Source organism: Podarcis gaigeae, assembly GCF_964106915.1.
Source record: "Podarcis gaigeae genome assembly, chromosome: 17".
Classification (NCBI taxonomy): domain Eukaryota; kingdom Metazoa; phylum Chordata; class Lepidosauria; order Squamata; family Lacertidae; genus Podarcis; species Podarcis gaigeae.
The window spans coordinates 1,189,375-1,203,627 of record NC_139694.1 but is presented as its reverse complement, the minus strand read 5'-3'; the positions used below and the strand labels follow the sequence as shown (position 1 = coordinate 1,203,627).

The 14,253-nt window shown below is 43.5% G+C and overlaps 1 protein-coding gene across 1 annotated transcript in view; it reads left to right on the top strand.

Annotated features, from left to right (window-relative positions):
• The first annotated feature begins 3,208 nt into the window (after window positions 1-3,208).
• KPNA1 (karyopherin subunit alpha 1) overlaps window positions 3,209-14,253 on the top strand; it is a 34,215-nt gene continuing 23,170 nt past the window's right edge. The window contains exon 1 of the mRNA XM_083719304.1: window positions 3,209-3,331. The gene's annotated coding sequence lies outside the window, so the exon portion shown is untranslated. The remainder of the gene's footprint in view (window positions 3,332-14,253) is intronic.

Below are 14,253 nucleotides of genomic sequence, written 5' to 3'. Positions count from 1 at the left end.
TGAGGTCCAGCTCCAAGGGCCTTCTGGTGGTTCCCTCACTGCGAGAAGCAAAGCTACAGGGAACCAGGCAGAGGGCCTTCTCGGTAGTGGTGCCCGCCCTGTGGAACGCCCTTCCAGCAGATGTCAAAGCGATAAACAACTACCTGACATTCAGAAGACATCTTAAGGCAGCCCTGTTCAGCCCTGTAACACTGTACTGTTTTTAACACTTGATTGGGAGCCGCCCAGAGTGGCTGGGGAAACTCAGCCAGATGGGTGGGGTATAAATAATAAATTATTATTATTATTACCCACCTGCCCACCTTGTTTGGTCACAAGCGGTTCCTCATGTGCTTCCTGCAGCCACTTGCTAGCCCATTTGCAAAGCTAAGCAGGGGCTGGCATGGTCTCAAATTGAATGGAGGAACATGTGTTGAGATTCCTGCATTGCAGGCAGTTAGATTAGATGACCCATTCCTTCCAACTCTACAATTCTATGAGGAATACACCTAGTGACTCAGTTATTTAGGATAAATGTCAAGCAAGGATAAATACTTTGTTCCTGGGCCATGTCAACGGTTCACACCCTATTCAAACACAGACATACCCTTATGACAGGATTTGTGAAGGAAAAGACAATGGGAAGGCTTTTCCATTTTCCTTTGACCTTGCAGAGAAAACATTTGGTCAGTTTGGGACAGTTTGGGAATCAAAATGGTTCCAGGTCGGTCTTCCTGTGCTGATCTATGTATGTGCTTGGTTGGTACACTTATGAACATTGAACATATGTCTAAGACCATAAAATTCCTATCACGGCGCCTCATTTTGGGAGGAGGGCTGAAGAAGTTGTGCAGGACAGAGAGGTCGCCGCTAAACAAGGCCTTCTCCTTCTCCAGGATGTACCGCTTCAGCAGAGGGGACACCTCGTCACCAAACAGGGCCTGGTCATCCCGCCAAATCTGATGCTTCACCTCCACGGCACACGCTTTCTACAGGTCCTTGTCAGTCATCACCAACTTCAGCTTCTTCTCTGGCCCCTTGGGCAGGTGTCGCATGACACACATCATCACAGGTTGGACTGATGGCACCTTGACCAAGGGAAAGCTCTTCTCCAGGAGGTCTTCCAGCTGCTTGGACCTTTCTTCAGCCTTTCCTTCAGAAGCAACGGCCGAGACCCTCTCCAGCAGTTTCTCCCTCAGCTCGTCCAACACAGACTGGTGGAACTTGAGCCTGAGGGTGCCATGGGTGTCCAGGAATGGCAAGGCGGACTGAAGAGGGGGCAGGAGGATGCCATTTTCCATCTAGAACTGCTCGATGGCCTTGAGCGGCTCCACACAGCTGCTCAGTGTCTCCTTCAGGTCTTCCCCGTTTGCCACACTGAGCTCCTGCAGCCCAGCAAACATGGTGCAGCGCCCTAAACCTCCAAGGCGGCTGCTGCTTTAGAGATTAGACTGCTTTGTTAATCATATAATACGACTTAGGCTGGAATTGTGATGTTCAGCTTATTTTGTTCCCAGCATTCCATAGTAGACCAATTGTTTTGCTGATAATTTGTTAATCGTTTTGTATGATTTAGGCTGTATTAGTGATTCTCTGCTTAAATTATGCTGCGACTCCTTTAATTTAAGACTCCTCTTAAATTTTACCTTTAAATGGCGCTTTGTGGGTTGCATGTATTGTCCCAAGGTCAAACAGTCTACGTCAGCCTCACGTAATACTATAAAAATTAAACGTATTATCTAGTGAATGACAGAAATATAGTATATTGGTGCCTGTTTCTAAGCAGCACATTTAAGAGAACAGATAAAGTATGTTTCTTGAAACTGCCAGGTTTAACTCCCCAAATGAGGAAGAAAAAAACTATAGCAAAAGTTTAAGAAAGAGACCCAAAATGAAAACTCTTTTCAATCTCCAATCAGCTTGCCCCATATGTGAACTCCTCTTAAATTAAGATTCCTCTTAAAATTAAATTAATTTAAGACCTTTCTCTTAAATTAAATTTAAGACTCCTCTTAATTTACTCCTCTTAAATTAATGTAAGACTCCTCTTAAATGACGCTGCCACTCCTTTATCGCTCGCAAGCCGCTTCGCAATCCATTTGAATGGCAAATTCACCAAATTTGCCATTCACCTGACACCAAACTGGGAGGGGTGGCTAACACCCCAGAGGACAGGAACACACTTCAAAACGACCTTGACAGATTAGAGAACTGGGCCCAAACAAAGAAGATGAATTTTAACAGGGAGAAATGTAAAGTATTGCACTTGGGCAAAAAAAATGAGTGGCACAAATACAAGATGGGTGACACCTGGCTTGAGAGCAGTACATGTGAAAAGGATCTAGGAGTCTTGGTTGACCACAAACTTGACATGAGCCAACAGTGTGACGCGGCAGCTAAAAAAGCCAATGCAATTCTGGGCTGCATCAATAGGAGTATAGCATCTAGATCAAGGGAAGTAATCGTGCCACTGTATTCTGCTCTGGTCAGACCTCACCTGGAGTACTGTGTCCAGTTCTGGGCACCACAGTTCAAGAAGGACACTGACAAACTGGAACGTGTCCAGAGGAGGGCAACCAAAATGGTCAAAGGCCTGGAAACGATGCCTTATGAGGAACGGCTAAGGGAGCTGGGCGTGTTTAGCCTGGAGAAGAGGAGGTTAAGGGGTGATATGATAGCCATGTTCAAATATATAAAAGGATGTCACATAGAGGAGGGAGAAAGGTTGTTTTCTGCTGCTCCAGAGAAGCGGACACGGAGCAATGGATCCAAACTACAAGAAAGAAGATTCCACCTAAACATTAGGAAGACCTTCCTGACAGTAAGAGCTGTTGGACAGTGGAATTTGCTGCCAAGGAGTGTGGTGGAGTCTCCTTCTTTGGAGGTCTTTAAGCAGAGGCTTGACAACCATATGTGAGTAGTGCTCTGATGGTGTTTCCTGCTTGGCAGGGGGTTGGACTCGGTGGCCTTTGTGGTCTCTTCCAACTCTAGGATTCTATGAATGGCAATTCCACCAGTCAAATTCCCTTTCTGCGACCAGCCGCGGCCTCCGCAACCCTAGAGCGGCACTTCCGGGTCTCCGAGGCCGCGACGGGACCATAGAGCTATAAGCGAGCGAGTCTATGGGCCGCAGAAGGAGAGCGGCGTCGGCGGAAGAGCGCGCCGGAAGAGGCGGGGCGGAGCATCCTCCGCCGGAAGCTGCGCCAGAGGGCGCGATCGGCGCGTGCGCAGGAGCGGCCTTTCGCAGCCGGCTTCGCGGCGCAGAGGAGGGAGAGGCGCCGGCGCGCGCGCGCCTCGGGCCCAGGCAGCGGGAGGGAGACGTCGCGGGGCCGCCGGGCCGCCCCACTGGCAGGCAGGCAGGTACCGGGAGGGGCCCCAGGAGAGCCGCCGCCGGCGGGCCCGGGGGAAGGCGGGGCGGGCCTTTTCTGAGGGGAGACGCGGGTCGCCAAAGGCTCTTCGGAAAGGGGCGCGGGGGGGGGGAGACGCGTGTCGGAAGTGGCTGTGGGAAAGGGCGCGGGGCGTGTATAGATGACCCTCGTGTCGTCCCACACACGTATATACACCCCCCCCCCGTCAAAAAAGGCCCTTCGCTTCGACAGGCAGGATAGGCGTACACACACGCATCTATATTAGATATATATATATATATATATATATGTACGCCCATATATGTGTGTGTATGTATGTATATGTACGCCTTGCCTGCCTGCCTATTGAAGTGAAGGGCCTTTTCTGAGGGGAGACGTGGGTCGTCAACCCCCAGGGTCCTCTGAAAGGGGCGTGTGTGTTTGACAGCTGGGGGGGGGGGAGACACGTGTCGGAAGTGGCTGTGGGAAAGGGCGCAGGGTGTGTATATATGACCCTCGTGTCGTCCCACACACGTATATACACCCCCCCGTCAAAAAAGGCCCTTCGCTTCGACAGGCAGGATAGGCGTACACACGCATCTATATTATATATATATATATATATATGTACGCCCATATATGTGTGTGTATGTATGTATATGTACGCCTTGCCTGCCTGCCTATTGAAGTGAAGGGCCTTTTCTGAGGGGAGACGTGGGTCGTCAACCCCCAGGGTCCTCTGAAAGGGGCGTGTGTGTTTGACAGCGGAGGGGGGGGCGGGAGACACGTGTCGGAAGTGGCTGTGGGAATGGGCGCAGGGTGTGTATATATGACCCTCGTGTGGTCCCTCCCCCCCATATACACACACACACCCCGTCAAAAAAGGCCCTTCGCTTCGACAGGCAGGCAGGCAAGGCATACACACACACACATATATATATATTTATGTACGCCTATATATATATATATATGGGGTCTGGGTTAAAGGCGGATCTACACGGATCCTCCACTTTTTAAAAAACAACTCCAACAAATCCAGTGTCAAATCACACCTGGAAGGCAGGTGGACTATAAAAAGCATGGATCCGAGACTTTGCCGCGCAAAGTGTGTGTGTGAATGTGTACGTACGCCCTGCCTGCCTGCCTGCCTGTGGAAGCAAAGGGCCTTTTTGGAAGGGAGACAAGTGTGTCGTCAACCCCCAGGGTCTTCAGAAAGGGGCGTGTCTGGTTGACAGCGGTGGGGGGATGAGATGCGTGTCAGAAGTGGCTTTGGGAAAGGGCGCGGGGCCAGGCAGGCAGGGCAAGTGTCACAGGGAGCTGCTGCTTCCACTTCGCCCCATTCTGAGTTGCCCTTGCTTGGGCCGCGAGGGTGTTTTGGAACTGCTCGCCCAGGGATGCTTTTTTGAAGCTGCGAGGTCTGACCATTGGTCTACCCAGCCCTTCATAAATGTGGGCTTCTTAGAATGGTAGAGTGGGGAAAGGGTCATCTAGTCCAACCCCCTCCAAGGCAGGAATCTTTGGCCCAGTGTGGGACTCAAACTCAGGACCCTGAGATTAAGAGTCTCATCCTGTACCTGCTGAGCCATTCTGATCATTGCTGGATCCTGCCAGCAGCCCATCAAGCCTCTGAAGAAATAGCCAGTTGGACATTTCTGGAAGCTCACAAGAGGCCATGAAAATTATGGCCATCTCTTTAGAAAGTACTTTCCGGTACCATCCCTCTGAGCACAATAATTAGGAAGATTCTGCTCGAACCTGCAACCCTCAGATTAAGAGCCTCATGCTCTGCCTCAACTGAGCTATCCCAGATTTGTTTTGTTATTGGTTTTTTATTAGGTGTTTTATTTTCTTGTGGGGTTTTTTTGGGGGGGGGGAACCGCCTTGAGATCTTTGGATGAGGGGTGGTATACAGATTTAATAAATAATAGTGATGATCAAGACATTAGTGATGCTTTTCTGCGACTCGTGGCGAGCGGGGCAAAGGCCCTTTCCCAGCACCCCTACTGCATGGAAATCGTTTAGGTTGTAAAGGGAGAGGATCTCCTGTATGAAAACCACTTTCCTTTTCTTATTTTGGGCATATTTGCCCTAGTTTCTAATTGGTAGTTTAGACACACCCTTTTCTAGTAGTACCGCCTCTCCTGGTCTGCCCCACGGAGAACCTCAAGGTCCATAAATAGCAACACCCTAGAGGTCCCGGGCCCTAAGGAAGTTAGATTGGCTTCAACCAGAGCCAGGGCCTTTTCAACTCTGGCCCTGGCCTGGTGGAACGCTCTGCCTCATGAGACCAGGGCCCGGCAGGATCTGATTTCTTTCCGCAGGGCCTGTAAGACAGAATTGTTCCGCCTGGCCTTTGGCTTAGAATCAGTTTGATTCCCTCCCACTCTTTCCCTTTTCGTTTTCCTTTCTCCTCCTGTGATGAGGCTGCATTTTAATATTTTAATGTTTCAACATTTTAATTGTTGTATTTTAATCTTGTTTTTAAGTGGTATTCATTCAACTTGTTTTTATTATTGCTTGTTAGCCGCCCTGAGCCCAGCCTTGGCTGGGAAGGGCGGGGTATAAATAAAAAAAATTAGTAGTAGTAGTAGTAGTACCCTCCTCCGCCCCCTTATCTAGTGTCAGGGCTCAAAGCATAGAAAACTAGTCATGGGAAGGGATCGAACCATAGATCTTGTGACTTTAGGATAGGATAGGCCAGAGGTACGGTATCTCCTCTACATTTTTATATTTATTTTTTGCATTGACAGTGGAACCTTAGGCACAAGCCGTAGGGGAGGAGTCAATAATACAGCAGCCCCAAAATGGGGCAGATAAACCAGAAAATCCTCTTGTTTGCAGATGGTAGTATTCTTGTGACAAACCCACAATCTTCTTTGCTAGCACATCAGAGGATAACTTCACAATATAATTAAGGTTCAGGTGTTAAAAGTGCACTGTCCAAAGGTTGAGATGCTGGCAGTACATATTTCAAGGGAAGTTCAGGAGGCCTTATCTGGAAGTAAGTCCCATTTAAGTCTATGGGGGCTGAGTATTTATTATTATTATTTATTCAATTTATATAGTGTCCTCTATCAAAACATCCCAGGGTGGTTTACTACATTAAAAGCCTATTTTACAGAGCAAAATAATAAAAACATAAAGTAGACATAGAACTGCATTGTTAACATCACATTTCCAATACAAATGGGAAAGAATGGTAAATTCTTAGAAACATTTTGGGCTTGTAATTGTATAGGGACTTGATTAAACTTATTATATTGATGTGCTCAGTTTAAAAGGATATGACAGACTGGGGAAAGCCAAGTGTGTCATAGTTGATGAGGGTGCAACCAGGGAAAATTAGTATTTTGTCCAAATTTATATATTTATTCCCTAAGCAGTAGTTACAATGAATCATTGAGTGACTGGCAGAAGCTATTAGTGAGGGTGAAGAAAAGCTCAGGATATGAGTGCCACATATTTTATATCCTGATGTCTTCCACATAAAGCGGGGCGGGGGGAGGTTGTACAGGAGTAATGCTCTAACAAATTGTTCTCTCTCGAGTGATGGGTTTTCTCTGGAAAAGAAGCACAAAAGTAGGTGCCAAACAATTCAAGCTCTGCTTACATGGGCTAAGCCTTGACAATCTGACTGAGGTAGCTAGTATAATATTCTGGAATCTTACCAGTTTCAATCTTTTTAGGATAGACCTATTTTAGACCTGTTTGGCTTGTAGATTCTTTAAATTATTGGGGGGAAATAGTTGCAAGGTTTTAAAAAACTGATGGACGGGCATCTTTTAAAAAGGGAGGCCAAGATTAAATTAAAATATGTTATCAGTATATACAACTACATCACTTGGCTAATGTTTGTAGAGCCTTACTGAGTTTGCAAACTTCTTGACAAACATTTTAGCCAATCGAAAAGAACTATCTTGGTCATATAACCTGTTAGGGTCCCACACCATCCTATGCAGTTTGATGGTTTCAGGACATAGAAACACAAATTGAGGTGGAGGTAGATAGTCTTCAGATCCAAAGGTTTCTTCCTCAAACAACTTTAGGTAAATCTTCCCCCCCCCCCCCCCCCCAGGATTATAGCAAGGTGGTACAGTATATCCCAGTCATAATATAAATCAGCAATGTGTCGGACCACTACTGGTAGGATTGGACAAATCTTTGATAGCTATGTCCAAAGGCTAAATAATATCAGGCATGTATATTCCAATGTATTAATGGGATCACTAGCTGTTTTATACCAGTTGAACCACACATTCTGTTAGGGTGTTCAGACACAAACTGTGGCAGAAATTAGAAGGGAATTGAATTATATTGTTACTGAGTGCTGCTAAAATTTAGCTAACTTAAAGATAAAAGTGCATAAGTTCACCTGCAAAATGTGGGAGCTCTTAATCACGAACAAGATCTCCATACAAAGGAACAACCAATTGTTTGGGGGCTTTTTAGAAAAGTGCTTTCAGTTTCTTAACTGTGTTGAGTCCACCAAAACAGTGCACAAACTATCATTTTGCTTTAACTCAGTGACACTGAAGAAGGAATGTTCAGGGTCTACAATTTGTGCTTGATTTTGGACCTCGGTTTGTACATTAAAAAATATTTTCCTAAATGTTTAAAGTAGCTACTGGCCTTTTTCGGTGAATTTCAAGCAAAAGCTTCAAAATAAGTATGATGAAAACAAGTAATGGATTTCTGATTTGAAGACTGTCTATAGTTTGTAGTGCTGTATATGAACTAAAATGCACTTATTCCTGAGTTATCCTATGAGCGTAGCCATAACACCCAGCATGTTTTAGCTTCACAAGGCCATTGCAGAGCAGAAAAGAAGTTGCTGATCATGAATTTGCACAACACTGGTGGATGAATATTGCCAGTAGCTTATCGCTGCATTTCAATTAGATCAGGGATCATTTAAAACATTGTCCAGTGTGTGTTTGTGTGTGTGTCTTTGTCTTGCGGATAACTTAAGTTATTCACACATGCAAGTCTTCCTAGCAACAGCATGAAATATCATAGAATTGTAGAGTTGGAAGGGACCACAAGGGTCATCTAGTCCAACCCACTTCAATGCAGGAATCGTTTGCCCAGTGTGGGGCTCAGACCCGTGACCCTGAGATTAAGAGTCTCATCCTGTACCCCCTGAGCCATTCTGATCATTGCTGGATGCTTCCAGCAGCCCATCAAGCCTCTCAAAAAATAGCCTGTTGGATGCGTCTGGAAGCTCACAAGAGGGCATGAAAACAAGTACCGTATTTTTCGCTCTATAAGACGCACCAGACCACAAGACGCACCTAGTTTTTAGAGGAGGAAAACAAGAAAAAAAAATATTCTGAATCTCCACTACACAGTGAAAGCAGGAATCCCTCTTGCTGTTCTGGCTTCTGGGATAGCTGTGCATTCACTCCATAAGACGCACACACATTTCCCCTTACTTTTTAGGAAGGAAAAAGTGAGTCTTATAGAGCAAAAAATACGGTACTTTCCAGTACCATCCCTCTGAGCACAATAATTCAATTTAATTATTCTAGCTGATAGCCACTGCTAGACCATGAATTAGTCTAAATCTTTTAAAAAACACAATCAAAGCAAGAGACCATTGTCACATCATGCAGGTATGGAATTTCCTTTTAGTCCAGAGCAGGTTAAACACCAGTATTTGAAACAAAGAAATTTCATATTCATACTGTGTTTTATCTTGTCTGAATTTCAGTAGTGAAGTGCATATTCTTGAGACTTTTCCAGGGAAAACATCCCTATGCAAATTACTCTAATTTGAATAACAACATTTTTCAGTTTGCATCGCAACATTTTCTGATACCCTAGAGAGTTATCTAATTAGCATGTTTATTTTTCTTTTATTTAGTAAATGAAGCTAAAAACTTTGAAGCTGCCAATTATTGCCTAATGTGTTGTACTCTATTTGCAATTGGCACCCATTCATTATTATGAATGAACATAGGAAATTATTCCGCCCCCCCCCCCGCCCCCACTACACTTCACTGAGTTTCACTTTATTGGCTATCATTCAGGCCATGCCCAAGAACTGATCCAGCAGACCCATTGCTACATACCAGATGACAGTGCACTGCAAACCCATGGAAGGCTTCACTTCATATCAATGGCAGCGTGGGTGATAAGATAAAACCTGACTCTATGCTGCAAATTCCATGGGATCAAGCAGAAATCCACCTGCACCACCTTCTGGGCTGGCCAGCCCAGGTATAAGCAGAAACCATGCCAGTTCATTTCCTTCCAACCCTATAGCCATTCCAGAAGCATACTATGGTTGATGGTATTGAAAGCTGCTTAGAGATTGAGGATCAACATCTTTAAAAAAAAATAATATTAAGTTTTCCACAAAATTACAAATATGAAAAAAGACAAAACAAAAGAAAAAAAACACAAAAAGGATAGAAAATACAAAAAAGAATAAAAAGACAATTAAAAACATTTCAACCTTTCCATGTCCTGTCTTTCATTTACTTATTTCCGTGACCTCCTCACGCCTCCCATTTTTGTATTCTAATTCAATTAAATATTCCAGCAAATCCTTCCAACTTTGTTTTTATCCTAATAATTTATCTTAACATATTATAATTTTACCTTCTCTCTTTTACCAATTCATTTTTACTTAATCCTTTATATCCTTTCTGCTAAAACCACATAATTTCCCCCCCCCCAACATCTTTCTAACATTCCTCAATTTTGCAATATTTCTGAAGATAAACTTTAAATTTCTTCCACTCTTCTTCCACCAACTCTTCTCCTTGGTCTCGGATTCTGCCAGTCATCTCAGCCAGTTCCATATAGTCCCATCAGCTTCATCAGCCATTCTTCCTCAATGGAGATTGAGGATCAACATCAGGCTTCCTCAACCTCGGCCCTCCAGATGTTTTACAATTCCCTGACCACTAGTCCTGCTAGCTAGGGATCATGGGAGTTGTAGGCCAAAAACAAGCCTAATCAACATGGAGACATTTCCCCTATTTCTCACCTGACAGCTAGGTCATCCCACAGAGCAGCCAAAATAGTTTCTTTGTCAAAGCCAGGCCAGAACCCCAATTGTAATGGACCCAGAAAATCAATTTCATCCAAGACTGCTGGGTCTAGTTGGCAGCCACACACTCCAGCACTTTGCACAGGAAAGGGACATTAGCTAGTTGTCTATATTTGTTAAAGTATTCTAAGTCCAAGGATTCTTTCTTCAAGAATGGACACACTGCCACCCTCTCTAGATGAAATTTATTATCTTCAGGACCTGACCACTCCCTTTGCTGCTAGAAGCAGTAAGCCAGGCAGGACAAGGGGTCAAGCAAACTCATAGTTGTGTACACCCAACCAAGTTTCCTTGTTCGCATCCCCTACCAACTGAAACTGGCCATCAGTACTAGACTAGACAGTACGCTGGATATTTCCACAGGTGGGCCAGCAACAGCTAAGTCGTGGTGGTTGCTAGTGGTTTTATCCTTAAAATATTTGGCAAACAAGTAACAACATACTTGCTTCTACTATTTCATCCATAGAGCCAGAGTTGAAAAGGTCTTGAACCCCTCGGAAAAACCCTGCTGGGTCACACTGAGGGGCAATGGAACTGGTGAAAAACCACACCTTTTCCTTACCCTCAGTGGCTTAATACTGAGTTTATACTAGTGTTTGATTGGATTCTTCTTGAGCTTTCCTCCACTTGTGTTCTGGTTATCTCCCGCTTGCTTCATTGCCCTCAGTATGTACCATGGAACATCCTTGGCTCTGTTAAGCAGGAGAGGAGGACACATGGAACCAATTGTGTATTTCACAGATCAGCCAGAAATTTGGCAGGAGCAGCAGTCATAGCCACAAAAGCACCCCCTCCCCAAAAAACCCCTTAGGATCCATTGGTCCCTGGGGAGGACCATCCTAATAGACCCCCATACATGCCCGCAAGTCTAATTCGCAACAGGAGGGAGAATTTGCAGCCCGATATAGGTAAGGGGATGGTTAACAGATTCCTAGTTCAAGTCTCAAAGACTAGATGTAATTACAAGACTGCCAAAAGAATTTGTGGACATTATTTCAGAGCCACTGTAAATTTTGAGGATTCATGGTGGGCAGTTGAGGTGCCAGAAGGTTGGAGACAGACAAGTGCCCCTGTCTTCAGAAAGTGAGGAACGAGCTAGGCTGGGAAACTGAAGATCGGTCAGCTTGACATTGTTACCGGGCAAATTTCTGTTATAGCTTATTAAGTTTGTGAGCATTGATAAAAGAATGCATTGATTTCTAGGAGCCAGAATGGGTTTATCAAGCATAAGTCACGTCAGACCAACTTCATCTCCTTTTTTGACAATTACTAATTTGGTAGACCATGGAAACGTTCTGGGCATAACATTATCATTATTTCAGCAAAGGATTTAAGAGAGTTTCCCGTGGTATGCTTGCTGACAAGATGATAAAATGTGAGCGGGATGATACTGCTGTTAGGTGGCTCCACAGCTGTACCCAGCAAGTGCTTATAAGCACGACTCTGTTCTTGCTTTTGTGCTGTTGGACATTTTTATAAATGACTAGGATTGAGGAGATGTTTATCCCATTTGCAGATGACACAAAGCTTGGAAGGATAACTAACACCATAGAAGACAGAATCAAGGGTCTTGGCGGATTGGAATACTGGGCCACAGCCAACCTTGTGAAATTCAACAGAGACAAATGTGTAAAATTTAGGGGCAAAAGTGGTGGGCTTGGCAGCAGTGCATGTGAAAAGGATCTAGGTATCTTAGTTGATCACAAAGTGAACATGAGCTAGCAGTGTGATGTGGCTGTTGTAAAAGCTAATGCATTTGTCATATGCATTAACAGAAACGTAGCAAGGCTCTGCATCTACTTTCAATGAAGCTGAATATCAAACCAAAGGAGGCAGCTTTAGAGATACAGTGGTACCTCGGGTTAAGTACTTAATTCGTTCCAGAGGTCTGTTCTTAACCTGAAACTGTTCTTAACCTGAAGCACCACTTTAGGTAATGGGGCCTCCTGCTGCCGCTGCGCCGCCACTGCACAATTTCTGTTCTCATCCTGAAGCAAAGTTCTTAACCCAAGGTAATATTTCTGGGTTAGCGAGTCTGTAACCTAAAGCGTATGAAACCCGAGGTAACACTGTATTTCACTCCTTCAAAGTGAAGCAGGCCTTAACTGAAATGGATTTAAGTACTGTACAGTGGACTGATCCCAAAGCTTTGGTCCTTATTTGGGGTTTTGTAGGGTGTCAAAGCAGCTGTCAACAGGGTGGATAAAAATCTATTATTTTAAAAAATGGATTTTTTTATTTTAAAAAATGGATTTTTTTTTAAATTTAAATTGGAATTTTTTTTATTTAAATTGGAATTTTAAAATAAAATGCTTTTGGAGGAAAAATCTTTCTAAAGATAGTTTTCTATTTAAGTTACATTATAGTCCAAAGGCTATTCATCACGAAATAAGGATTTATTTTAAGTTTTTCATGTGTGCTAAAACTCAGTCTAAGGTTTTTGTTTTTTAAAAAATAATTTAACAAATCAGTTAACAAACATGGATACATATGATATAATGTTACTGTTTTAGTTAAATAAATTGTTTAAATTGTTATTAAGGAAAATATTGTTTTTCTCCTTCCAATAAAGTACAGCAGAAAAGTTGTCCAAATATAAACAGTTAACATTAAACCTCATAATAATTTCATAATTATTTGTCTATGTATTTCTAATAGTATAACCAAATCAGTTGTTTTTGATAGAACTGTAAAAACTACTATGAAAATTTATTATTCCAAAAATGAAACTTTCATCTGGTTGTAAATATTAAGATTATACAAGGAAGAATGACTCTTTCTGGGGAAAAAATGATTTCAATAAAGTCTTACTGACTAGTGATTTAAATCATGATTTAAATCTATTTGATTTAAATCAAATCCACCCTGGATGTCAACAAGTGAATGTGTCCCCGTCTCCCCATAGCAGTCCCTGCTCTTGATCACTAAGTTGTTCACTAAGACCATAACATTTCTTTCCTTGGTAGTAACATCCAATTTTGACCCCTGTCACATCAGGTTATATGGGAAATTGAAATTTTTTTGCCCTAGTTTGCATTACTTTGTAAACTTACATTGGATTTAAGCTGACATTTTGCTGCTCATTCACCCAGCTTGGAAGATTGTTGTGATGTTCTTCTCAATGGCCGCTGGGCTTTTGATCATCCTGAATAATTAGTAAAGTTCTTATGGCCCACCCCTGACACCAGTTCATTTATTAAAGTTGGATGGCACATGCTCCAACACAGGGCTTTGAATGTAAAAACTGACCATTGTCATCATTGCTTCTATTAAGCGTTTGATTTTTTTAGAGCCAAAACTGGAGTACCCAGTGAGTGGTGTCCAGAGACTCAGGGTAACCTCAAGAATATCTGGAGGGAGGGCAGAAACCATAATGGGGGAGACAGACACACCACCCTCCAAAACAGCCTGTCATAACTCAGAGTCACAGAAGGCTAAGAGGGGGGAATGGAGCAGTGCAGCTGGGGCAGGAGGACAGGAACATAGATAGATACAAAGGGAATAAATAAGTGTCTGGATGGGTCCCTTCCAGGATCACACTGAGAAGCTATTTTTGAGGAGAGCTGCCCATACAGTGGTACCTCGGGTTACATACGCTTCAGGTTACAGACTCTGCTAACCCAGAAAGAGTGCTTCAGGTTAAGAACTTTGCTTCAGGATAAGAACAGAAATTGTGCTCCAGCGGCGCAGCAGCAGCAGCAGGAGGCCCCATTAGCTAAAGTGGTGCTTCAGGTTAAAAACAGTTTCAGGTTAAGAAAAATACAAAATACATGAAAAATAATAAAAAAACAAAAAAACCCAATTTTTTTGTATCTTTTTTTCTTTTTTATTTTTATTTTTCTTATTCTGTAACTTTCTTTTGTCTGTAAA